Source organism: Tiliqua scincoides, chromosome 3 (assembly GCF_035046505.1).
Source record: "Tiliqua scincoides isolate rTilSci1 chromosome 3, rTilSci1.hap2, whole genome shotgun sequence".
In the NCBI taxonomy this organism is placed as follows: domain Eukaryota; kingdom Metazoa; phylum Chordata; class Lepidosauria; order Squamata; family Scincidae; genus Tiliqua; species Tiliqua scincoides.
Window position 1 is genome coordinate 25,362,001 of NC_089823.1, and position 27,496 is coordinate 25,389,496.

A 27,496-nucleotide genomic window follows, 5' to 3' on the forward strand; every position below is an offset into this window, starting at 1 on the left:
GACTGTGACTTTTAGCATGTGTTGTAAAAATATGCAAGTTTTTCCACTTCTGACTTCATCCGCTTAACCATTTTAACCTTCCACATTGTGAGTGCCCAGTCAGCCCTATCCACATGCTCCTAGCTCCACCCTGTTTCCTGGAGACCATCTGTCTGCAATGACAAATGCTTTACACAGTGCGAGATTCTCCCCATGAAGAGCCTTTGTTGACACAGACATATGTTCTCATGGGGAGAATAGGGGATGGGGCTAGAGAAGCATGTTGGAGGTGAGGGCAAGGCTCATAATGTTCTGCAAGCAAGGAGACTGTCCATGTTTACAGTAAGTGTAAAGTCATGCACATTGGGGCAAAAAAATCAAAACTTCACATATAGGCTAAAGGGTTCTCAGCTGTCTATGACAGATCAGGAGAGAGATCGTGGGGTGGTGGTGGACAGGTCAATAAAAGTGTTGACCCAATGTGTGGCGCGGCAGTGAAGAAGGCCAATTCTATGCTTGGGATCATTAGAAAAGGTATTGAGAACAAAACAGCTTCTATTATAATGCAGTTGTACAAATGGTAAGGCCACACCTGGAGTATTGTGTCCAGTTCTGGTCGCCACATCTCAAAAAGGACATAGTGGAAATGGAAAAGGTGCAAAAGAGAGTGACTAAGATGATTACAGGGCTGGGGCACCTTCCTTATGAGGAAAGGCTATGGCGTTTGGGCCTCTTCAGCCTAGAAAAGAGGCGCCTGAGGGGGGACATTATTGAGACCAACAAAATTATGCATGGGAAGGATAAAGTGGATAGAGAGATGCTCTTTACACTCTCACATAACACCAGAACCAGTGACATCCACTAAAATTGAGTGTTGGTAGGGTTAGGACAGACAAAAGAAAATATTTCTATACTCAGTGTGTGGTTGGTCTGTGGAACTCCTTGCCGCAGGATGTGGTGACAGCATCTAGCCTGGATGCCTTTAAAAGGGGATTGGACATGTTTCTGGAGGAGAAATCTATTATGAGTTACAAGCCATGATATGTACGTGCGACCTCCTGATTTTAGAAATGGGCTATGTCAGAATGCCAGGTGCAAGGGAGGGCACCAGGATGCAGGTCTCTTGTTATCTGTTGTGCTCCCTGGGGCATTTGGTGGGCTGCTGTGAGATACAGGAAGCTGGACTAGATGGGCCTATGGCCTGATCCAGTGGGGCTGTTCTTATGTTCTTAACACCTGAAAGGGCTTTTGGTTACTCTCCCCATGTGCTTATGCCTTTGAACAGGTACAAGGGGAAACAGACAGTGGAGTTACTGTCAATGTGACCAGGAGGGAGCTTATTAACAAGTTCATTATAAAAATCTCTAAATACAGTTCTTCCATGTGTCTTATCAAATATAAATTTACTATCAAGAAGGCTTGGAAAGACAGGAAAACCAGCTAAGCAATGATAAACAGCAGTGTTATCTTATTTGACAATCCTTTCTCTCTTTTTAAAACCTGACAGTGAAACACTTTGAGTTTGAAAATGGAGCAGATGCTTATACCTACCACTGAAAACTTTTTGCACAAGCCCTTTTAAACAATTAAACTCCTTAGAGATCTTTCTGTGAAGGTTACCGTGGAGAACTGTAATGGATTATTGGAGAGGAGACAGATTATTGATAATGTATCCTAGGAGACTAGCAATATACATCTTATATTATGCCTTGATTTACTTTTCATGATTTTTAAATACAAGAGTACAGGCTCTACAAATAATAGAACTAGGCTTGACAAGTGAAATTGAGGTCTTATTTGGGATCATTAAAATAGGCAATTCTCTTTGTGTTGTGCTGCTCATTGCATATATTCCCATACTCCCCCCCACCCCAATTCTCCTCTTCCCCTCCCTCCATGCATCCTGCTTACTGAGTATGAATCCTTCCTTCTAACAGCAGTAACATCTTGACAGATGGAGTTCTGAGCATTTAAAAAGAAAGACCAAACAAAGAAATGCTGCGTTCCAACAGTAATATTTTAAAGTAGTGATGAGAATGGCATGCCAAAACATGATACAGTGAGCCAAATACATTCAAGAAGCCACCTTTCAAATGTCATGTACTGCTTAAAAAAAAAAAAAAGAGTCTGCACGAATTTGATGGCCTGAAGAGAGCTATTTCCATTGCTTTTTAAATTTTTAAACAAAATAGTTTCTTCATTTCAGCACAACAGGACTTTGCATGGGACTGGTTTCCCTTTTCGATTTTTGCTTCTAATGAGGTTTCCCCCCCCCCCCCCCCCAAAAAAGTTCCAAATAATTCTTCAGCATAAATGCAATCGCTAAAGCATGATTTCTGCTTCTGAAGGCAAGGCAGGTTATTGGGGTAGGGGTGGAGACCACCCAAGGAGGATTCCTTCCTTACAAATCCTCTGCAGCAAGGTAGGCTGACGGCACAGAAGAAGAACTACAAAAGCTGCAGATATAAAAGCCACCTTTGGCTCTATTCCTTCCTCCACAAGCTCTCACACTTTGACTTGCCATTTAGTCAGAAGCACAACAACATACCTGCATGAAGGAGAGAGGGACGGGATGATAGGCATTGTTCTTCCCTGTGAAGCAGGGAGGAGAAGGAGGCGGTGATCACATGGTAACACTGAACTTCGAAAGGAAAGGCTGCCAGCATGCCGGGATAAGCAAAATATACCAGTGGAATAATTAATGAGAGCACCAGTCAGCCCCCTCACTAACTGCAGCCATCTATTACAGGCTTTGCTTTAAACACAGCAAATTGGTTCTCTCACATAATGGCACATAAATGCAAGCTCAGCCATGACAACCACAGTTCAGTACCTGCTATAGTGGCACCTGTCAAAGTTAAAAGAATTCATGGGGTTTAGCATTTGAACAGCTTCCCCTGGAGCGCACATTAAATAAATCAGACTTTACAACTGGTTTTGGGTTTGGATTAAGCATACAAATGCTTCTCCAAGTATAGCAAGACAGCTCCATCCTATATTTCAGAATTTTAAGTACTTGTTGAGAACACACATATATTGCATCTACAAACAGCAATTCTGATTATATAGGCTGCTGGTTCTGAAACATTAACATATATAGCAAAATAGTCTGTCTATAATGCTATATATTGGCACAGAGAACAAAACGCAATCAAAACCACAAGACAAGATTCACACTATCATGCTTTGAACCACTACTTGTTCATCTCCTAACATACGTTGTTCAAGTAGCCTTGCAAATAAGTCCACAAACGTTAGCAGCCCATGGAAATGTTTACCATCCTCTCACTGCCAAATAATGCCTATGTCATATGAACTGCCTGAAAGAAAATCACATCTTTCTCCAATTTATAAAGGCTTCCCTGCTCGACTGCCTGCTGGTGATTTTTTTACCTGCCACAAGCAAGAAAGCGTATGGCTATTTTCCAAGTTTGTACAAAAACACCTAGATGTTAAAACAGTGGCACTCCACTGTCATTTGAAGGGGGGAAAATGAGCATAGAAGAGCTGCCAGATCAGCCAGCTAGAGAAGCACATTTCTCTTTAACATTTCCATTGCAGAGGGAGAAACAGTAAACCTGCTGCTCCTGCCCTGGTGCCTGCCCCTCTAACCTTTTATACTTAACCTGGTCAATGGCTAAATAGTTGCCAAACACTGTTAGGCAATGGAGGTGAGCAAGGATTCTTTGGTCTTACATTCAGGTGTTACAGAGGAAAAGTCCATTACAGGTTACAGGCTGTGATGACCTCTAAAAATCTCTGGGTTTTAGAGGTAGCCTATCTCTGAGTGTCAGGTGCAAGGGAATTGCAAGAAGATACAGGTATCTTGTTGTCTTGTATGCTCCCAGAGGAATCTAGTGGGCCACTGTGAGATACAGGAAGAGCAGGGCTTTTCCTATATTCTTAGAGAACTGCAACAGATCCCTTGCAAATGCATGGGTGCTCACTCACCTCTTAAAAGTTTCCTGGGAAGAAACTGCACACATCTCACCAGAATCGCAAGCCATGATTTGTTCAGGATTTGCAGGGCAAGCAAAAACCATGGGGAGCTGGTTTGGATGTAACTGTAACCTACAGAGGTAGTGTGGGGGAAAAATCAAGAGGCAAAAACAATGAACACAAGGCTTGCTCACAGAACGTATGGCATATGATATTCAAACCACCTGAGTTGTTAAACATACCCACTTGCACACATTCTTTCTTCCTACCTTCCTTCTTTTCTTTGGATGGCAATAATACATGGTATTATTAGAGACAGATACAATAGAGCAAGTACACAAATACACTAAGTTTCTTATCAACCTGTCCTTACAACTTCCATAGAAATTGATGACCCTTGAAGACTGAAGCCAGTAATTCAGCATGCTCCTATTTATCATGCTTCACACCAGTGGTTCTCACACATTCTTGCACCGGGACTCACTTTTCAGAATCAGAATCTATTGGGATCCACCAGAAGTGATGTCATGACCAGAAGTGACATCATCAAGCAGGAAAATTTTTAACAATCCTAGGCTGCAATCCTACCCACGCTTACCCAGGAGTAAGTCCCATTAACTAACATTGTTAAAAGAATATACATAGTAGCTTGTTAAAAGTACAGGTCTATAACCTTCCCCAAATGCAGTTACATACCACAATAGCATCAAGCACTAGCGTAGCTAACAGGGTGCAGGGAGTAGCATTTGCACCGGGCATCAAGCTTTAGGAGGGCAACAAGCTGAGCTTAACACTGGTGACCAAAATTGTGAAAATCTTGGTATGTATCAATAATTCAGAATGCAATGCAACAAACTGCACTGGAATATCTGTATTCTTTCAAAAGTTATGGCCAATTAACCTGAAAATGGAAACAACTGCCTTGTGGAACAAAGAGAATTTGCCTAACTCCAAATCTACCTATGAGACTAATTGTTCTTAGTGTCAATGAGTTATTATGATACAGCATGGAACTTTTTATTTATTTAATTAAATTTGATTTTTGTCATTTGGGGGGGCGCTACAAAATCTTCTTTGACCTCAGGTAGCAGATGTATGCCTTAGTTATGCCTCTGACTGGGGGGGAGGCAGCAGAGCAAGTGAGTGGTGAGCTGCTGGGGGGGGAGGTGGGTTCCTCCCAATTTTCACTTTTTAAAAAGCCCAGGTGTGATGTCACTTCTGGTTGTGACATCACTTCTAGGGCAACATTTTGATCTTGGCACCCAGCTACATGATAATTAGCTATGCCACTGGCATCAAGTCTAATATATTAAAAATGAAGTATGAATTGGGGACCCACCTGAAATTGGCTCATGACCCACCGTTTGAGAAACAGTGCCTTACACCATGATCCATCTACCTGCATTGTCTACAATACCCAGCAGAGACTTTTCAAAGTTTCAGATGGGGGTTTTCCCTTACTCTACCTGGAGATACTAGGGATACTAGCCTGGGACCTTTTGCATATGACCGACCACTGAGCTACAATCCCTTCCACAGTTGAGAATCGAGACTTGGAATGCAAGACAGGCAAAACGCTTTATTCATTTTCCGACTTCCTGGTGATAAAAACTTCACTGTCAATTGATATTCCTTCCAGACTTCTCAGAACTCAAATAATGTTCCATGCCCACACTGAACTATCAAAGTCAATTTGGCTGAATGTAAAACAGAACAACAGCTCAATTTATAAGCTGTCCATCTCTTCCAGGACCTTTGGGATGTAAAACATCCCATTACACCTGGCTCAGGGGCACACACAATTTAAATGGGAGAGTTTCAGGTTTTGCAGTTTTCCCTGAAAATTGGCAACAAGACTGAAAGCATTTCATACAAGCCTTTAGGACACAGATATCAACTGGGCCCCTGTGGCTTGTCACTGTTATAATATTCTATGCAAGGACATCTGCTGCTGCCATGTAAATTAGAGTCTACAGTTTTCTGAACCCCCACCTGTCTTCCTCTATCAGAAATACCAGCTGATGTACACCATTCCAGATACTGTACAAGTGGCTCATAGTCATCATGCCATAATAAAGGCATTTCCCCCAAACAAATATAACAAAAGTAATTACAGTTTCCAGACACAGCACTATACTGATTTTTTAAAAATCACATTTCTGTCCTTTAGCAAAAAGGAGTTCCATTTGATTCTCACAAGAGTCTGATAGGGTAGGATAAGCAGAGAGCCATTTACTGGACCAAGGTCAGGCAAGAAGGCCTGGTCTCCAAACGTAGCAGAAGAAGATGGTGAAATGGATTTCATATTTTCAGGCTGCTGCTGTTGAAGGATGCCATTTTTGAATCTCTTCCATATCAAAATTAAGTTAAGCATTTAGCACATCAGATAGAATGGTTCCAGACCAATTCACTCCCTAATGTACTAGCTTCTAGATGCCAGCATGCATTTAACATGCATTTAAATATAGGGAGTGCATGCATTTAAACACAGGAGAGCATTTTTTAAACACTGCATTCCCTCATCTAAGTCTTGAGTAGTGCAGGCTAGTAGCATGAGCAGACAAAACCTGATCTTCATATCTGAATGGGATTTGAAAAGAGTGTTGTCCCATCCAAGTCCAACACATCATCCTCTAGTCCAGGGGTTCCTAAATTTTTCAGTTTCTTAAGTCCTTTACAGTACTAAAAGGAGACTCTGGGAGCCCCACCGGCACATGTGCAGAGTGGTACAGTGCTGAGGCCAATGCTGAATACCAGTGAACAAGAGAGGAATGGGGAAGGAGAGCCACAAACAGGAGAGGCAGGAGGGACAGATGAACAAGCCTGGCAGGGGAGAAGTGGTGGCCACTTATGGTATGCTCAAGGAGCCCCTGAAGGGGTCTCAGGGAACCCCAGGGCTCCTAGAAGCACACTTGGAGAAACACTGTAGTCTAGCTTATATCACAAGGACTGTAACTTTTAAACCAAATTACCTTCTATTCCAGTCATTTTCAACCTTTTTGAGTTCACGGCACACTGTCAAGGCACTAAAATTGTCAAGACACACTCCCAGTTTTTTACTTATAATAAATTACTACATTACAATTAATTTTTAATTAATATAATTAATACAATTAAATCATTGCATGACACAGGACACAAGCCTAACCAGGTCTACTCAGAAGTAAGTCCTATTTTGTTCAATGGGGCTTACTCTCAGGAAAGTGTGGTAAGGATTGCAGCCAAAGACTAGGGGAGACATTGGGGGGGGATGTGCCTGTGGGACTTACTTCTGAGTAGACATGCCTAGGATTGGGCTTTTGGTTACCCTCTTTTTTCTCAAATACACAGCAGGCAATTGGCACTTCTCTTTCCTCCTCTGCCCCACTCAACCCCCCCCCCCACAGGCACATTCCCCCCTCATCTCATAACTGCAGTTAGCACCTCTCCTACTGTCCCTCCCCTCACTTGTCTGCACCTTCCAAAGGTCCAGAATCACTTGCCTCACATTCTCCCCCCCAATTGCCTGCTCCTGTATTTCAGAAAAAAAGTGTGAACAAAAGCCAAATCCTAGGCATGTCTACTCAGAAGTAAGTCCCATTATAGTCAATGGGGCTTACTCCCAGGAAAGTGTGGATAGGATTGTGGCCAAGGCAAAGGCAAGGCAGGGAGGGTCACTTTGGGGAGCTGCAGCCAACTGTGGCAAGGAAAAGGGACTTTTCAGCCAGCCCATTCTTAGGCTAGTGGCCTCAGCAGACTCTGAGGCCTGAGATGGCTTCCTCCTTCTCACTCCTCCCAGACCTCCTCCAGGCTTTTCTGGTTGCCCAATCAGCAGGCAGGGCAGGCAAGGGACTTGATACCCAATCCTAGGCGTGTCTACTCAGAAGTAAGCCCCATAATAGTCAATGGGGCTTACTTCCAGGTAAAGGAGGATCAGGTTGCAGCCTTCCTCTTGCTCAGCAGCAGGAGATGCAAAGCAGCAGCTGCTGCTCCTTTTTCCGCCTGCTTCGTGAGGGTCAAAGCAGTTGCTTCTCCTGCTCACAGCTGCTGCCTCCTCTGGCCCAGCGGCACACCTGAGACTGCCTCGCAGCACTCTAGTGTGCCATGGCACAGTGGTTGAAAACCACTGTTCTATTCCATTGCATACTGTACTAGACCAGTGGTTCCCAAACTGTGGGTTGGGACTACCTGCTGGGTCGCATGAGGGTGATGGAAAGATCAGATAACTAATTGCCTCAAGCCCAGAGGCTGTTCAAAAATCAGATACTGTAACTGCTAACTGCCTGCAAAGAGCTGAGCTCCTGCAGTTTGCAAGATAGCAGGAGCTGAGCGTCTATTGTTTGCAATCATGTGTAAATATTGGGAGATAAATGTTTAAGGGTCTTTTTTCTGGTAATTATTGCTTGCAAATAAATAAATAAAGACTAGATCTCCTTTTATTTAAAGTGTATTAAACCTAGGTGGGTCCCGATAGACTGTCAGTTTAAAAAGTGGGTCTTGGTGCTAAAAGTTTGGAAACCACTGACCTAAATGTTCAGGTCTAGCAGAATATACACAGTAGGAACAAAGTCCATTACAGCACAAAATAGTCATCTTGTACACATAGTCTGTACACATTCAGTCAGCTGTATTATCCAGTGTTTCAGTAGAACTGCAAAAATACATTTCTTATCTACAATGACTATGGATGAAAGGTAACACTTTTTTACTTTCTCTGTTAAGGCAGCTCAGGATGGATCACACACAGGTTATTTCTACACAAAAATAAAATATTTCTACATAAAAAAATTTCTACATAAAAATATCTCCACTTTCTTGGTGTTTATAACAATATGAAGAAGCAGAATTTCTAAAGAACTTGTTTTAATAAAATAGGGCACTGGTTCTCAAACTGGTGGGTCACGACCCACCAGTTCATGTAAAGGTTCCCCCATCCCTTTAAGGGGCAGGGGAGCGATACCCAGGATAGTGCCTGTATGGGGAGGGGGGTGAAGGGGTGCTTGTGATTTGCTTTATGAAGACAGGGCTGCAGCAGGCTGCAGGAGGTGTGAGGAGCCTTGCGCAGCACTCCCCACAGCTTGGAATGTTCTGTAATAGCGGGTGCAAAGCATGTCCTGCAAAACGGAAGTGCTTTGTGCCTGCTTTCTCCTACCTCTGCTGCTTGGCAGCTCACACGGCGATGCTCCTCCAGGTACTGAGTCTTCAAAAGACTCTTACCTTCAAAAGGTCTGCAGTGAATCAAGTAGCCCCATTGCAGGACTACTCCCTTTACCAGGGGAAAGGGGATGAAAGTCCCCTTCTTCCAAAGTGCCGCAAGTGGCTGCCGTGGGTGTGCAGGATGTGGTGGCCGCCATTTTCAGTGCTGCCGAGCTGCAAGCCACAGGAGCTCAGGATTGGGCTCTTAAGTGGTAACAGAAAATTTGGTGAGAAGCCCAGGCTGCCCACTACAGCTGCTGTTCAGCCTCCATTTGCATCACTGTGGTTGGCAAAGGACCTCTGCACACAACCCAAACTGATGTGATCAGAGTAACAATAGCAATAAGCAATGAATCTGAACACAAAATCCACAAGTCAGGATTCTTGCTCTCAGCTTTGGAAGGCTTTGATACCATTTCCATGGAAACAGAAACTGACTGTAAAACAAACAATGCAATATAATAATGGTATTTCAAAATCTCTACAGTCACCATCTCTTCTCAGATGCAATATACATGTTTTTAGGAAAGCAAACAGCAAATGCCTGCTTATTGCAGTTTCTGCATCTGTGAAAGTGGGTCACACCAAAATAGAACAATTAAAAGAACCTGGTGCTATAGTTCAGTAATGAATCAGTTTCTCAAAAACAAAGCCACCAACTGTAGTACATTTCCTTGTTGATCTCAGTACCCATGTCAGCTGTGTTTGAGACTGCAGACCTGAGGTATTCAATCTGTGCGTCCTGCCTCCCTAGTGAGGCATCTGGGGAGAGAGGTGGCTGAAGCTGTGCTGGTCAGCTCTCAGTGCTGCCTCCTGACCTGCTGCTTTTCCAAGGCTGAAAACAAGGTGGGCAGGGTGGGTGTGGAAAACATGGTGGGGGAGGTGGGAGAGAAGGTTGCCTGGGCAGCAGCAGAGGTGCTGCATTTCATTAGCACAGGGCTCGCTCCTGGCAGGTTTCAAACTGGGAGGGAAGTGCTTTCCTCCACTTGGGAAAAAGGGAGTCCAGCCTGCGGAGGTGTCCAAATACCCAGCCTGTATGCCTCCATCTTGCCTGGGGGGAATAGGGGTGGCATCTGCATATTGGGGTGTGTGTGTGTGAGCAGCCCCCATCTGCTTTGGGGGTGAGTTGTAATCTTGCTGGGTGTGGCTGCAATCCTATCCACATTTTCCTGGGAGTTAGCCCCATTGACTCAAATGGGACTTACTTCTGAGTAGACCTACATAGGCCTGGGGGTCTGTGTCAGCTTAACCAAGGATCCTCACCTTTCTCTTTTTCCTCCCCCTTCAAAAAAGAAAAAAAAGCCACTCTTGATGGCTTTGTCTCCAAAAATTGATTAAAAAATAAAAAACACCCATTCCTTTTCAGCCACCCCCCTTTTTCCTCCTGCCTCCTTTGGGGGGGGGGGGTTACTTCCCATAGCTGCTATTATAAGAGAAAAGGCACAATCCTAGCTTGTTCTACTCAGAAGTAAGTCCTATTGTGTTCAATGAGACTTACTCCCAGGAAAGTGAGGTTAGGATTGCAGCCAAACAGTCTCTGGGACTCAGTTTGCAACAGTTTGCAATTAGCAGATACACACAAAACAAGTCTTCCCCTCTCCCAGCAAATTTATCACTTCTTCCCCCCTCCCTTTCCAAACTCCTCCAGGTGTGCTGCTAACAAACTCAGGGCACAATCCTAACCACATCTACTCAGAAATAAGTCCTATTTTGTTCAATGGGGCTTACTCTCAGGTAAGTGTGGTTAGCTCAGTGCTGGTAGCTATTGTTTTGTTTCTAGTGTATAATTATAATACCTTCATCCCCATTTTGGGGGTAACTGAGGTGAGGAGGTAACTGAGGTGATGTAACGGGGAGCTGTGGCCAATGGCCACAAGGATCAGGGCTGGAAAAGTTCGAGAACCACTGCTGTAGATGATCCGATAGTGACCAAGCAACTACAGAGCTGGATGAGAAGACACAACACTGCCCTAAATCAATTCTACTCTTTTATAGCCAAATCTTTTCTTGCCAAAAATAGTAATGCAAGACTATTCTTCAGCTTACTGGGAGTTAAGCTATAGAATGACTTGAGAGTAAACGAAGACTTAGGAGTACAGATGCAGAGGATACTCAACTTTGCTTTTACTTCTGATCCATAAGAAGCTATTTTCATTGTTAAACAAAGTTTTAGGGTCATGATAGCCTGGAGGAGGTTGAACAAACAGAGGCTCTCTTGTGGACAGAACAGTCTTAAAACTGATCTAATAGATTCCTTTCTTGTTAATTAAATGCATACCTGGATTAATGTTTCAACTTTGCTTTCCTTCTGGACTTTCAGGTTACAGTGGCAACCAAGTGTTCCTTTTTCTATTTATAGTTATGGTTGTGCGACCATTGTAGGTACATGGCAACCATCAAGCATGCTTTCACAGGCTCAAGGACTGATTATACAACAAGTTCTTCATAGAGCTGTCTGGGAAGCTGCAGCTAGTGCTGTACGTGGCTGACACTATCCCAATGTGGTATTAAAAAAAAATCAGAATTTTTTGATGGAACATTCCTATATGCCTCCTTCCCTCCCACAGCATACAGGCCACTTCTTTATCTACCTTGCTGATCTCATAAAAAGAGGTGGATGAAAATGGCTTTAATTTTTTTGTAGATTTCTGTGTTTTCTAGAGTTAGAAGAAAACAGTGTTATGTGTTTTTATTTCAAGAGTGCATTTTATAAATTATAATCACTTTAAAAGTCTACTAGGTAGGTGATATAGATGGTATAGTGTCAGCAGATGCAGCACCTGCATGTAGAGGTGTTAGAGAATGGCTGTTTTTTTAAAAAACACAAAATTGAGAAGTGCAGAAAGCAGTGTTCGGTGTTCTTATTTCATTATCACCAAAAAAACCCCCACCTTTAGTCATAACAATTACACTCAGAACCGGCCCATCCATGAAACCAACTGATAGCCCAATCCTATTCAACTTTCTAGCACCGGTGCAACCAAAATGCAGTCCTGAGGTAAGGGAACAAATGTTCCTATACCTTGAGGAGGCCTCTGTGATTGCCTCCCCACTACAGGACGCAGTGCACACCCCATTGGTGTGGCTACACTGGTCCTGGAAAATTGGATAGGATTGGGCTCTGAGGTGGCTATCTCAGGTAGATGACTGGTTGAGGGCACCCATCTCTGTCCACCCACTCACCTCTTCTGCTCCTCCCCGCTTCCACTCCCTGGACTCAAAACAAAAGAAGATGATGGACGGAAAGAACAGATGCTCTAGTCCATCACTTTCCTGTCTTTCACACATCCTCTTTTGCTTCATTCCTCCCTCTTTTTTTCTGGTCCAACAAGTTGGATTACAACAGGCTGGAATATCATCAGGTAAGGGGGGGCGCATTTCACATCTGACCCCAGGTGCCAGGAGGCTTGGGTTAGCCCCGATTACACTTAATAACACATACTTTTGGCCCCATCCATTCTGTGGCATGTGGGTGCTACAGTCAATTCTTTAAGTAACTTCTAGCTAAAATGTGTGTACTGGGGTGGGTGGGGGGAGTCTATAGCGTGAGCACCAGGAACTCTTTTAGAGTGTTGTACCTTTGGCACCCTGAATGAGAGCCAACAATTCAGCAAGCATTCCAAGAGTTCAAAATGCTGTACAGACTTACTTCCTGCATTATTACGTTTTAGACTAATGTTCGGCAAGGCTGAAGAGATGAATTTCAGAACTATACCCCACTACTTCAGGAGAATGGCGAAACTGATTGCTCAATCCATTCCATGTATATGAATTCCAACAATAGTTGCATGCATCAGTTCAGGTAAACACAGATGTATGTGCTCAATTTTCTAATTTTCAGTGAGCCTGTGGTCTAGTTAATAGACTCACTATATTGAAGATCCTCATCAAGGAGTAAAATATGATTTTCTCTTCTCACAAGGGAAAAATCTATTGTGACTGTTGCATACATAGCAAAGTATATATAGCATACAGACTGATTTCAAAAATTCTTCCCCTTAAAAAAAAAAAGAAAAAAAAAAGAAAGACCATGTGCAAATTGGACCATACATATTACTGTGCATACATAATTGCACAACAATGCATGGAGTCCTTGCTTCAGGTACTGTGTTGTGTGGGTCGGGGAGGAAAAGTTCATACCTATTCCTGTATCATACAAATACGATTCCGAGATCATCATGGATATGAACCAGGCCTCTGAGCTTTTATGATAAGAAGAAACTCTTAAGATACATTAAGCCTGCCTGGATCAAAATCATTTGTCCAGAAGGGATAAATCCTGGTTCTCTTCAAGACAGACCCTATGGTGCAAGTGAGGTCTTCTGGGTTATGCAACCAAGTCATTTCTGTCAAGGTCCCAGGTACTGTAAAACCTCCTTCCTAAGAACCACCACCAAAGTCCCTTTTAAGTCTGTTCTAGAAAATATTCCAAAAAGGTCTTGATTTACAGAAAGAAAGCTCTGAATTCAGCAAGCTTGATTCTTTGACTATATTTATTGTATATTTTATGGACTACCATTTTATCAATCTTATTACGGACATGAGTGTCCCTTCTCATTTGTAAGCTTCAGAAAAAGGTGAGATAAAACATCTTAACTATACCTCACATCTGAAACTTCTGAAGTTAGAAGAACATTATGTAAGTTGTTTTAAAAAACTGATTCAATTTTGAATGTTCATAAATGCAAAATGGCATAAAATCATTACCACTGCAGAACCAAACTGTTTAAATGTAATAACAATGGGAAATTGTTTACAGGTTCACTGTTTGGCCTGAAGGCCAAACAAGTCTATTAGAATTTACCCAGGAACAAATGAAGCTCTTTCTTGTACTATCAAGACAGTTCCCTATGATCCCAGTTGTGCGGAATTATTACAATGTCTGTAGTCAAAAGAAGCTTACCTAGCAATCTGAATAGAAACAAGAATAGCCTATTTGTGTTTAAAAAAAAACACACCGCTTTGGATTTAATAAAAGTTGGGCCATTACTAGATTACTTTAAAACACTGCAAAGCACATAGATAAATGCAAATAGAATGTGTTGCTATACTTTGCTAAACAGAATGCAGCAAAGCTGAACAGAATTTTACTATGTATTGATATCCAATAGCTCCCACCTCCAGTCATAAAACTAAAGTATTTAAGTTTAAAATTGCAAGCTGCACACTTTAGAATAAGGATTTTCAAATGCTATCAGAGTGAGCATTCCTAAAATCCATACTAGGCACACAAGAGGACCTTCCACATGCACGTTTGTCATGTTAGTCTTCACTGACTCAGAACATTTCAAGTTCACCAGAGCGCCCAAGCACAAATGCCTAAGTGAGTAAGTCCCACTCATGAAATCTGTCTACTGCTTTTTGGCGGTGAATATATCACGCAAGTTTTTGGGAAAAAACTGAGTGCCTTTCAAGAGAGAGGCACGTGTGTTCGGCTGCTGGCTGGCCCCTACCCCCAGGAGAGGAGAGGAGATCTGAGGATTGTCAGGAGAGACAAACTCCTCCATGTGATGGCACAATTCCTGAGAAGATAAAGCTTTCCCAGGAGATTCCGCAGTCTTGGCAGCAATGGTGAAGAATTCATTTTGAATCAAGCTGAAGGCCACTGCAGGGAAAGACATTGAAAGACTTAAGTAAGTGTTATTCTGTTTGTGTATGCCTGGCGTGGACTGAGTAATTTGATTGCCTGATTTGTTTTTTTTGCTGTGAGGAGGGGGGGAGGTTCCCCCCAGCTGTTTATTGGTGTGAGAAGAAATTGTAGAGGAGATTTACCAAGCTTGCTATGGATATATGAAAATATAATTACACCTTTGAATTTCAGTGGATTACAAATTAACTGTCCTTGAAATTTGTGTATTGGAGCATTTATTGCCTTGGTTTGTTACTATCGTTTGGGAGTGTCTGAAGGAGCGGCTGGATGTTTTGGACATTCCTGTGGTCAGACATTCCTGTGTTGCCAAGGTTACAAGTCTAAACAAGATAAGAGAAATATAAATAAAAGAAGGAAGAACGAAGATGGCGGGCAAAACAGTGAAAGCCCAAGGCTCACCAGCGTTGGAGACGGAACTTGGAAAATTAGTTCAAGAGGAACCAAAAGGGAAAGACTGGAAACAGACTGTGCAAGACAACATAGAAAAACTTTTGGTAATGGTACAGCAACTAACAAACCAATCTGTACAAACTCAGGCTAGTGTGGATGCTTTAACTAAATGGTTAGATGATCTTACTGGACAACTGATGGAGCTGAAAATTACATCAGAAGAAAATAAACAAAAGATTGAGAGATTGGGACAAAAGATAAGAAAAGATCAAGCTAAAATATTGGAGATAGAAGAAAATCAGCATGATGCAGAGACAACGTTAATGGAAATTCAGATGGATAGTGCAGCTCGAGTGGTGAGGATACAAAATATACCAGAGGAGAAAGGAGAAGATACATTGCGACGGATTGTCAGATTAATATCAGAATGGAATGATACACCGATGGAGGAGATATCTAAAGAATTGGACTCAGTGAGAAGAGTGAGCACTTCTTATCTGAGAAAACACAAATTACCAAGAGAAATCCATGTGAAATTCATCAGAACCTTTTACAGAGATAAATTATTGAAGGCCTCACAGGAAAAGGAATGGACAGTGGATGATGATAAAGTCAACATTTTGACATGTTCCATGGAGACTGAGGAAGAAGAGAAAAGAATATGAAAACCTGACAATTTTTAAGAGAAAAGCAAATACCATACAGATGGCTTTCTCTGGAAGGTATGTTTTTCCAGTATCAGACACAGAGATATAATATAAATTCAACAATGAAAGCAGAAAACTTCTTGAGTACAGTGATGAAAGATGAGATAAGAAAGGAAGAAAAAGAAAAGAATTAGAAGAATATAGACCAGAAATGGAGTCGAATGAAAAGAAATCAGATGATTTAGGAACAACAGATGAATCAGAGAGGGAAGAACCTAGAGGAGCGAGTAAGAGCGCTCACCAATAACAACAAGAAAAAGACAAAAAGAGAGGAAGACGAGTAAAAAGAAACATGAGGACTAAATGAATAGGGCATTGTTGGTGAATAAAAAATTAGGAGAAGTTTTTGTGGCTTCAGATGAAAAAAAGTGTTGCTGTTTATGTTAAAGAAAGATTGAGAACAAAATTAATATATGCATTATAAGATGGACTATTGGATTTTGAGATGTAAGAAGAAACAGTAAAACAATGCATGATAAAATGGGCGTAAAATATAGGCCATAATATCACAATAGATCAATGGGAAAAGATTTGGAAGCATAATAAGAAAAAAATTTACTAGAGCAACAAATTTTATATTATTTTAGATATTATAAAGAAAATGACGCCTATTTAGTTATTATGATTTTAACTGTAGTGAGGATCTTAGATAATGGAAGGATTCTAAAATATTAATGAAAAGAATGAATAGAGAAAATAATGAATGTGACGGAAATGGACAGACTTTTAGAAGCTTTGGATTAACAACGAAAACCGACACAAATTGCTTCTATCCCTGGTCAAAAGGTTTTAAAATTGTTTCATCATCATCAAAGATTGTTTGTTGTATTAGCTAATAGCCATCACAATAAGATAAAACATGTAAATCGAAAAATACATCAAAGATACAACAATGATAAAATGATAAAATTAGGTCAAAATCAAGCACAAAAGGCACCTACACCCATCATATTAAAGAATCTCCTTTACAATCTACCGCTATTTCCCCCAGGTAGTTGGCACGAATAGTTCTGGCAGCTTTGGCAAACGGCGCCACGCTATAGGTGACCGATGGGTCATAATCGGAAAGTAACCAATACAATTTCGTGTGTTCTCCCCTTGAAGGGTAGCCAAAATATGCTCCAAAAATCTTACCCTAGGATTTTGATAAAGCTGACAATGAAGCAGGTAATGTACAATATCTTCAATCTGTCCTGCTCCGCAAATACAAAGCCTCAAATGCCTGGGAATGGACATATATCTGCCATCTAGAACTGCAGTTGGCATGGTTTGAAAACGCAGTTCAGTGAACACCTTTCTCAAGGAGGCAAAGGTAAGTGAATATAAATATTGCACTCTTGAGTGACTTGGTTTCAGGAAACAGTACAACTGGGAGAAATTTGAAGATCTTACTATATCTAAATCCTGATCATTATCCAGTTTAAACATCCATTCCCTTAGCATTTGTTTTATTTCAGAAAAGACAAAAATGTCAGTAGAAAGAGCTTTAGATTTTAGGAGCATTTGCACCTGAGTGGCCCAGCCTCCTCTTCTCCACTGCTCAGCCAAACAGAGTTTAGGAAGACGATTTTCCGACATGTCCAGGACTCTCTTGTAATAAGAAATTATAGCTACGGCAGCCCTGGCCTTAATAGATACCATACCTGTCTCCATTCTAAGAAAAGCTGCCGGAGTAGATGGTGGAACAGCTAAAATGTGCCTCAAAAATTTATTTTGAGCAACTTCGGGAATATTTATGTTGCTCTGTTTAATACCCCAGATCTCTATACCATATAACATTTGGGAAATTACTCTCCCCGAGAAAACCTTTAAAGCTGGAATTACCAAGTTGTCTCCTCTAGAATGGAAAAATTTTAATAAGGCATAACTTGATTTTTGTGCTAATGTTTTAACATTCTGAAGTTGGAATTTCCAGCTGTTTCGTCGAAGAATACACCCAAATATTTAAAGGCAGGAACTTGTTCAATCTTGTGATCACCCAAAGTCCAACTAAATTTTGGAGAACGCTTGCCAAAAACCACTATTTTGGATTTGGCGAAATTGTTTCAGAAACCTGCAAAATCTGTTGCATTAGACAGGACTGGGACAGAATAAGTGTGCATATACTCCATGGGAAGAAATAGCTTTCAACTCTCTTCAAAGCTGTTGTCTCCAGCCTAAGATAATGAACACGAAACACTTGAACTGTGCTCTAGACATGCCATTATGATGCCTGGAATGCAACAAACACGGCATTGTTATCCTGCTGCAATACTGTGCTGCTGCTTGACTAGCTCCAGTTATTTTTTTCCTCATTATTTCCTCACTTAACCAGCTATCTTAGGAGCGTTGCCATCAAACAGTGAAATCACAGGGTGGCATCACCTCCAGCACATGTTGTCACACAGCAGGCAACCCATAACTACCCCATCACGTTGTCTGCTGTTGCTTAAAATTCAGTTTTATTCTTCAATTACTCTGCTAGCTTGACTCTAATTTATTACATTTTCCAGTACATTTGATTTTGGATATTATGACATCCTGGCTCATGCCATTAAAGAGGAAACGAAGTGACAGCAATGACAGGGAATAAAGGAAGACAGAACACCAACAGCTTGGAAAATTATCACCGCCTGTTTTATTTCCTGTGGAGTCCTTCCATGCATTTGCACTCAAATGTAAACAGCATCTTTAAATACACACACACACACACACACACACACACACCCCACAGAACTGCACACAGTTGAATCCCTTCCGGTTTAAGGAAGGAGACTTTGCTGATGTGAAATGGAATGGTTTGTCTAGTTCAGAACGATAGTGGTATGGGAATCCTTTGCGCAAGGAAGTCTTTGAGAAGAGTCAAGCAAAATGGATCCTTCATATTCATTTATGTAATTATAAAATTGCTATTCTACCTTTCTCCACAAAACAGCCGCAAGGCAGCTTACAATAATAAAACACAGTAAGATGAAACATACAAGGTAAAACAGCAAACCAGCAGATAAAGTATATTGGAATAGTGGAAAATACTCGAGGAGATAGTGTGGTGCCAACAGTGGCCCCTTGCTGAAGGTCAGTCAGGAAACCCAGGGTTAACCCCAGGCCTCTAACTAGCAGTGGGTGTGCTACACAGCTGCAGCCACTAGAGGCAGCCAGGTCATTATAGGGTTAAAAGCAGCCCCTGAAGCAGTGGGAGCTTGTGGGTTGTAGTTGGAGAGAGAGGAGACTTGGTAGCTTATCAAACTGACTTTCTGGCTTACTAACCTACTGCCCACTGGCATCGCTAGGAGGGTGCAGGGGGGTGCAGGCCGCGCCGGGGGGGGTGACGCGCCCTGGGGGAGGATGCGCTAACTTTGTGGCATTGGGAGCTACCCTGTTGGGCCATACGCTGTTGGATGCGGAATGGCCAACGGAGTGCAGTGCAAAAATCTGAATTGAAATCGCTCCTTTCCTTCAAAAGTTATGGCCAAAAAACCCAAAAGAAAAATACATGGAGCCCTATGGAAAGTGAAAGTGAGCCAAATCACGCATTTACTTGCGAGTAGGCGAACTTGCCTTAGTGCATTGGAAAGGGCAGGCTGAAAGGAATCCAACTACACCAGAATGGTCCCGATCCAATGAATGCAGCCCCCAAAACACCTGAGAAGGAAGTCCCTCCCTCCTGTAGTCTATTGAGCTCTATGGAAAGCAAACTCAGCCACATGGTCGCGTTTACTCGTGAGTAGGCAGACGTGCCTTGCCTTTTGGACGAGCCAGGCAAAGGGGAATGTGAGGCCACCAGAAGGGTCTCGATCTGATGGAGCTGGAGTGCAACAAATGCTCCAGAAGGCAGCCTTCTCCCTCCCCCACTAAGAAGGACAAAAAAAGAGGTTTCAACTGGTAAGAGGAAGTTTTCTATTTTGCACTTGCAAAGCCAGGTGGGTCTTTATCTTGATGTGCCTGAAATAGAAGAACTTTAAACTGGGCACTGGGGTGGGCTGGAAATCTCACTGATTCTTTTTTGGGGGGAGGGGGTGTTCTTGCAGGCAGGCTACAGAGTAAGCTCCATTGACCACTATGGGACTTACTTCTGAGTAGACATGCATAGGATTGGGCTCACAGGTTGCAATTCTATCCACACTTTCCTGAGAGTAAGCCCCATTGACCACTATGGGACTTACTTCTGAGTAGACATGCATAGGATTGGGTTCACAGGCTGCAATCCTACCCACACTTTCATAAGAGTAAGCCCTATTGACCACTATGGGACTTACTTCAGAGTAGATTCACTTGGTAGAACAGGACTTGCTCCCTCTTATTTAATTATTTCTTTTGTTTTAATTTAATTATTTATAATTATTTTAATTTGCTTAATGATGTCACTTCTGGCCATGACATCACTTCCAAAGGGTCCTGGACAGATTGTCATTCTAAAAAGTGGGTCCCAGTGCTAAAAGTTTGAGAACTGCTGCAATAAGGTGTTAGTAAGTTGACACGGGTGTGTGTGTGTGTGTGACTCTACAAGTTTTCAAAATCACTAAAATCAGAATTTGGAGTAATAATACCATCATGGTATATATCAATCAATGCATAATTTCATGCAGAATGTAATGAAGCAAACCACATTGAAATATCTGTGTTCTAACAAAGGGTACAGCCAAAAAAGTCAGTGGGGGCAGGGCAATAGCACATCACCATGCCCACCACCTGTGGCATTGCCCCGCCCACTGCATGGGGTGACGCGCAGGCCTTCCGCACTGGGTGATGAGAATCCTAGTGATGCCACTGCTACTGACTAACAGATTGACTCACACCTATTAATGGACTGGCTAATTGTTTAATGGACCTGTGGATTGATTGACTGGTAACCTGACCAATGGACTGGCAGACATACAACAAACCAGTGGACTGACTCACAGACAAGCTAACTGTTTAGCTAACTTGTCAGGCAGTCAGTTTATTAGTCAGTTGGAGACTGACAGGTGGTAGAGAGTGGAGGAGGTGCTGCTGCACCTGAAATTGCTGCTGTCTTAGGAACTGGGAGGATGGACCCTGCAGCCTCGTGGGTAAGCTACCTTTTTTACTGGTGCTGGGGTACAATGCTAGTTTCTGCGTACTGCTACAGCTAGCTGTGGTTAAGCTGGGGGAACTAATTACCTTTAAAGAGGGAATAAGTTCTCTAGGCCAAGTTTAGAACAGGAATTTGGCAAGAAATAAGGCCATTAAGCAGATACCCATTCATCATCAAAAACCTAAGAGTACAGGACAAACTTTAGCTGACATCCAAGGATAACAGGGTTGTGAACCAGCTTGAACATAGCTGGGAAGAGAGTACCATATTCTATTTTATTTTCACATTTTTATACTGTTCTTCCTTCAAGCAGCTTAGGGTGGTACATATGGTTCTTCCCCCCTTTTGTCTTCACAACAACTCTGAGGTAGGTTAGGTTGAGAGATATTGACTAGCCCAAGGTCACTCAGGCAGCTTCATGGCTGAGTGGGGATTTGAACCTGGATCTTCCAGGTCCAAGTCCACCACTAGGACCATTACACCATCCTCCCACCACAGAAGAGGTTCTCTCCCCAGCTGCCCACCTGACTTAAATTTATAGTATGAATGTTCATGTTGGTAAGACTCAAACTAGTTAAGTAGTCTGCCTCTTTAAGATCAAATAATGAATTTCAGAAACTCTGAACAGCATGGAGACTAGTCAAAGCCTCCTAATGACTCATCCATGGATAAAGATAAGTTACATTAATTGGGGATTATTTTAATTCTATTACTCAGAGGTTGCATTCAGTCATTCTGACATGAAACCTGTGCTGGCCTTTTCCTTCCTAAATCTGTCCAAACCCCTTTTAAAAGGCATCTAGGCCAGATGCTGTTATCTGTAGATTTAGATGAGTTGCTGATTCAGGTTTTAACCAAAGGAGAGAAGGATCATCAAAATGGATTCCAATTCCTTACTATCTTGAATTTTAACATAAAGATAGATAATGTCACACAACACATTTATTACGTACACTGTAGATTGGCTGCTGGTCATGGTAGTTCTATGCTAGTTCCAGATTCTGAGGCAGGGAAGCAAAGACAAGAAATAGGTTTGACCTCCTACTTTACACTAGTACAACTTCACTTGGAATACCATGTCCAGTTTCATGTATCATACTTTTTAAAAAAAGACTCTGATAAGTCAAAACAGGTTCAGAAGAGAGCAACTAAGATGGTGAGGACCTGAAAACCAAGTCCCACGAAGAACAGTTAAAATACCTGGATATGCTTAGTTTGAAGAAGAGAAGACTAAGAAGAGATAGGATTGTCATAATCAAGTACAGTTGGCCCTCCTTATCCATAGGTTCAGCACCCACAGATCTGACTCAACACGGGTGCTGAGCAGCATCTGAAGGACTTCCATGCTGCAATTAGCAGTACCTTCCAGCCATGTCCAGGAGGTGTTCTGAGGCATGGGGAGGTTGCACATGGCCTCATGCCTCAGAAGGCCTCCTGGACACTTCAGAAAGGCTCTTCTGTTTCTTCCAGGACCCCCCGCAGATTTAATTATTGGCAGAATTTGGCAATCACAAGGGTAGGGTCTGGGAATGGATCCCCTTGAATATCAAGGATCCACTGTATCTGAAGGGTTGTTAAATTTAGAAAAAGGGGAGGACTTATTCTCTGTGGCTTCTGAGAGCAGGACTACAACCAATAGGCAGAGGTGTTGGAAAACAGTATCATTTATTTTATTCAGAAGTAAATTCCTTGTGTTCAGTAAGACAGACATCAATCCTATCTTACTCACCTGAAGAAAACACCTCTGCATAGGTTGAAACTACAGGGGGGTAGATTTAGGCTAGGCATACAGAAAAATTCAACTATAAGATCTGTCATTACTGAAACAGTCTGCCACATGCAGTTGTCGGCTCTCCGACATTGGATGTTTTCAAGCAGAGGCTGACAAAATCCATCAGGGATTTTTGTAGTTGCCTGCACAGAACAGGGGCTGGACTACATGACCTCCAAGCTACTTCCAATGTTAACTGTAGTCACCTTCCTTGTGGTCTTCCCAGAGGCAACTAGTGAGAGCCACTGTGGGAAATGGCATGTTGAACTAGATTGGCTTTTTGGTCACATCCAGGAGGACTCTTTATGTTCTGTTAGGGCAGGCACAAGGATTTACTGCCAAAATTTAGGTTTCATTTCTGCATCTGAGGGGCACCATAACTGTGGATTTTAACAACCAAGTCGTACATAAGAAAATCCCTTCACAGTCTGCAGAGATTTCTTAAGAGTGCACAAGTTCTTAATCAAGAAGACTCTGCCCATATTAGAATTCCTGTAGTTCTCAAGTTCAGAAGGTAATGGGGATTCTCAAAATACTGGCCAAGTGCCTACTACAATAAGCACATTCTTCCAATAACCTCTAAAGCATATAATTATTTTAATCCATTTATTCTGGAAAATGCAGCTGCAAGTTGTTAAAGTGCTATTCTTTGCATGGAACATTGTTCTTAAGTGTGTTTTTTTTAAAGTGATAATTACCATGGTGATGTGACAGTGTGTGCAGTTTAAGACACTATACATATTATGCAAAAGCACTAGGGAGCGTGTGGAGAAGACTTCTATAAGGCACCGCAGACACTTGCCTACAAGTCGACCCCACAGATAAGTTGAGGGCAGGTTTTGAGCCAACAATCAAGGAATTTTCTATGATCTTCGGATAAGTTGGAGGTTAAACTTAGGGGGGTGTCTGACTTAGTTTTGTCTTATTTTACCCGATGCTAGATCCTGAAAAATAACCTACCACTAATTGTTACCTAAGAAATGTAGTCTAATTTGTTAAAAACATAGTAAAAGATCGTAAAATACATTTTTATTTTTAAATTCTGGTCTTCACCACCTTTTTGTAAACACTATCAGAGTAGTTGTTGGCAACCTTCAGTCTCGAAAGACTATGGTATCGCGCTCTGAAAGGTGGTTCTGGCACAGCGTCTAGTGTGGCTGAAAAGGCCAATCCGGGAGTGACAATCCCTTCCACACCGGGAGCAAGTGCAGTCTGTCCCTGGTCTGTCTCCCTGGATATGGGCCTTCCTTCTTTGCCTCTTAGCCTCAGACTGTTGGCCAAGTGTCTCTTCAAATTGGGAAAGGCCATGTTGCACAGCCTGCCTCCAAGCGGGCCACTCAGAGGCCAGGGTTTCCCACTTGTTGAGGTCCATCCCTAAGGCCTTCAGATCCCTCTTGCAGATGTCCTTGTATCGCAGCTGTGGTCTACCTGTAGGGCGCTTTCCTTGCACGAGTTCTCCATAGAGGAGATCCTTTGGGATCCGGCCATCATCCATTCTCACGACATGACCGAGCCAACGCAGGCGTCTCTGTTTCAGTAGTGCATACATGCTAGGGATTCCAGCACGTTCCAGGACTGTGTTGTTTGGAACTTTGTCCTGCCAGGTGATGCCGAGAATACGTCGGAGGCAGCGCATGTGGAAAGCATTCAGTTTCCTCTCAGAGTAAGTGCACTGTAAACTACATACCAGTAGAACAGTGGTTCCCAACCTGGGATTCATGTGCTCCCAGGGACACTCAACAGGACCTTTAGGGGTACTTGAAAAAGAATGGAATAATGGCAAAAAAGGCAGGTTGTGCTCCAGAATGCCTTGCAAGGACCAGCAAGGCAGGAAGGGAGGTAGCTAGTTGGCTGTGAAAGCCCCACCAATAGCTAATTTTTGGTCATCAAATCATGTATGAACCAGTGATTGAAAACCAGCACAGTAAAAAAGCTGAAACTTAATATGAAAAGTGATCAATCACCCAGAATTTCTCCACATAATTCTGGTGCAAGACAGTGCAAAGGCAGTCTTCTGTCTTTCAAGCAGATAAAAAGAGAAAACACTGTGATAAATACATGAAGACTGGGTTTTCATATGGGGGAGATGAGGGCTTGTATTATTAATTACAAATGTTTTGCTAATAGGAAGGGTACAATTTATGGAAATGGGCTGCCAATGGATATGCCAGTGAAAAAGGTTGAACCATGAATCAAATCCACCTTTAAGGTGTCTGGTGTGGTAAGCCAGAAGCTCTACGTACAACATACAACACATAACTGGGAGTGTGCAATTCAATTCACAGAAAAGAGATGCAGCTGCATATATTTGCAACCCTTTTTACTCAGAAGTAGACCCACTGCTTTCCATGGGTGTTATTCTTAAGTAATGGTGCATTGAATTGTAGCCTGCTCCAAATGGAAAGGAGGATTCCCATCCTGGTGTTTCAAAATACAGACCTGCTTTGCAACCGTTTGCAAAGCAGAACCAGGCTGCGGCAGAAGGAAGGAGAATAAAAGGTTAATTTTGGATGGAATTCCCCAGTTGCTGTAGAAACCATCTCTGCCCTGCCTGCCTGCTGCTTGAGAAACTTGGTGCCTGCTGCTTGAGAAAGGAAACTTTTCAGAGTTGAAAGGCTCTGCCCTCTGATTGACCCGGAGATAAGGCGAAGTGATAATTGGAGCTTGATTACTTGGCAGAAATTTCACTACCATACTTGAGTATCTAAGGTAAAAACATGTTGTGTGAAAAGGTACTCTCTTTTGACTGTTCTGTATCCAGTCAATTTCGAAGGGTAGCTCTGAGCAGGAAAAATGTGCAGTACACAGAATAAGATGCTACAGTTGCGAAACATAAAAAGAATTGGAAGGCTCTGCATGGGCCGGGCTTAAATCATGCTCAGTGCCAAGAAGATCTGGGTTTTGTACTGGGAAAAAAAATGTCCTAATTAAGAACTGTTCAGCAAAGGGAAAAGTTGCTAAATGGAATCAGTGGAATCTCCTTGTTTAGAAGCTTTCAAAAATATTTTCCAGCTCTTTAAGGAAAACACTGTGCAGACTATGAATCAAGGAGACACTGCAGAGTATGAATCTTTTCTTGCATTAATCCAGCACTATAAGGTCATGGTGATGTCCACCAATGTAGATGGCTAAAAGGAGATTAGACAAACTCATGCACCCATCCATGGCTACTAGCGTGACAGCTAAATGGAACCTTCAGGACTCTGGAAGCATATGCCTCTGACTTTCTAAGGGGTAAACAAAGTGGGACAGCTGTGTCTTTATAACCCAAATGGGAGCATCTGGTTGGCTGTTGTTGGAAACAGGATGCTAGTGAGGTGAACCTAGCATTGATTGACTCTGACAGAGCTCTTCTTTCATTCTAACAGCACACTCCAATCTTGCGCTGAACCAGGCAGGCCAGGAAGCCTGTGCTGTATCCAGTGCAAGATTGGGGCCTGAAGTGGCTCAGCCAGAGGCAAGGGGAAACTCTGTGGGTAAGCCACCACAGCCCCAATGGGTCTCCTTGGACTTATGCCACCTCTGGAGGTGGCATAACTCAGGGGAGAGCGGAGTGGCAGCCACTCCAGGCTGCTAGAGGATCAGGGTTGGGATACAGCGTAACAGCCAGGTCCCAGCCATGCCTCCCACTCTCCATCCGCCGGCCCCAGGGACCACCCTCCAACCACCCTCCCCTCCGCCCCAGGACGCCTCCCTCCTGCCTCATCCCAGCCCTCCCCAGACCCTTGTGTTGGTCAAGCTTGGCCAATGCAACCCTTCCTGCCCAAGTGAGCATGGAGGCTGGATTCAGTCATTACAAGGAGAGGCTTTTGCTCACAAAAAGAACATGTTTTTCATGTAGAAGGTCTCAGATTCAATCACCAGGAAGAGCAGGAAAAGATCCCCATCTGAAACCCAAAACAGCCGCTATCGGAGAGGCACAAGATGGTCTCTCTCAGTAAGAGGCACTCTGGAGCACTAGGATATGTCTATTTAAAAGATTTCTACCCCACGTTTCCAAAATATTTAAGGTAACTTGTACTGCTAGCTAACAACACAAAAGTAACACAGCGAATTCAAGGAGAGAAAATTACCATTTTGGGGGGGGGGGGGCTTCTAACAGGGCAGCAAAGGCCTGTTAGAACAAGAATATCTTGAAGTGCAGTGCTGAAAGACTGACAAAGAGGTCACCAGTCACTTTGGTCCGAAGTCATTAAGGTTTTTAAATGGTAACTACTAACACCTTAAATTGCACTTAGAAACTTATTAGCAACCAATGCAGGCAGGTAAATCATGGTGCGTCATATTGAATTGTCTCAAATCAATCAGAGCTCTTGTCACTACACTGTGCACAAGTTTAGGTTTTCTTTTTTTTTGGGGGGGGGGGGGGAGGTCTTCATGTAAAGCACACTATAGTAGTCTAGTCAAGAGGTAACCAAAGGCATGGGTTATCCTAGCCAGGTCTGCTTAAAGCAGATACAAGTACAACAGGTGTACTACCCAAGGCTGGGCAAAAGCACTCTAGGCCACAGCCATCACCTGTGCACCCAGGACCAAAACCAGGTCCCAGGTACTCTGAAGCTATGAACCTGATCCTTCAAAATCAAATTCCTGAATTACTTCCCCCAGCAACTTCATATAGATATTACAGTAAAGAGCATAGGAACAAGATGGAGCCTTGCAGGATATACCAATGACTATGGTATCAAGCAAGTGTCCCCCAATGTTACCTTCTGGAATCGATCCTTTGGAAAGAAGGAGAATCCCTGTAAAACTATATGAAATGCAGCCATCATTTTGTGTCATACCTTAAATCTGAGGTATTCAATCTGTGAGTCCCGCCTCCCTGGTGAGGTGTGGCTACCCTCCAGGGG

At 42.7% G+C, this 27,496-nt stretch overlaps 1 protein-coding gene across 3 annotated transcripts in view; it reads right to left on the reverse strand.

Annotated features, from left to right (window-relative positions):
- The window catches only part of LNX2 (ligand of numb-protein X 2), a 95,351-nt gene that overhangs the window by 51,081 nt on the left and 16,774 nt on the right, over positions 1-27,496 (reverse strand). The window contains exon 1 of one of the 3 annotated variants that reach the window (XM_066620678.1): positions 3,931-4,033. The exons of the other annotated variants lie outside the window; for them this stretch is intronic. The gene's annotated coding sequence lies outside the window, so the exon portion shown is untranslated. Of the gene's footprint in view, positions 1-3,930; positions 4,034-27,496 lie in introns of those variants that run through there. 3 annotated transcript variants of the gene reach the window in all.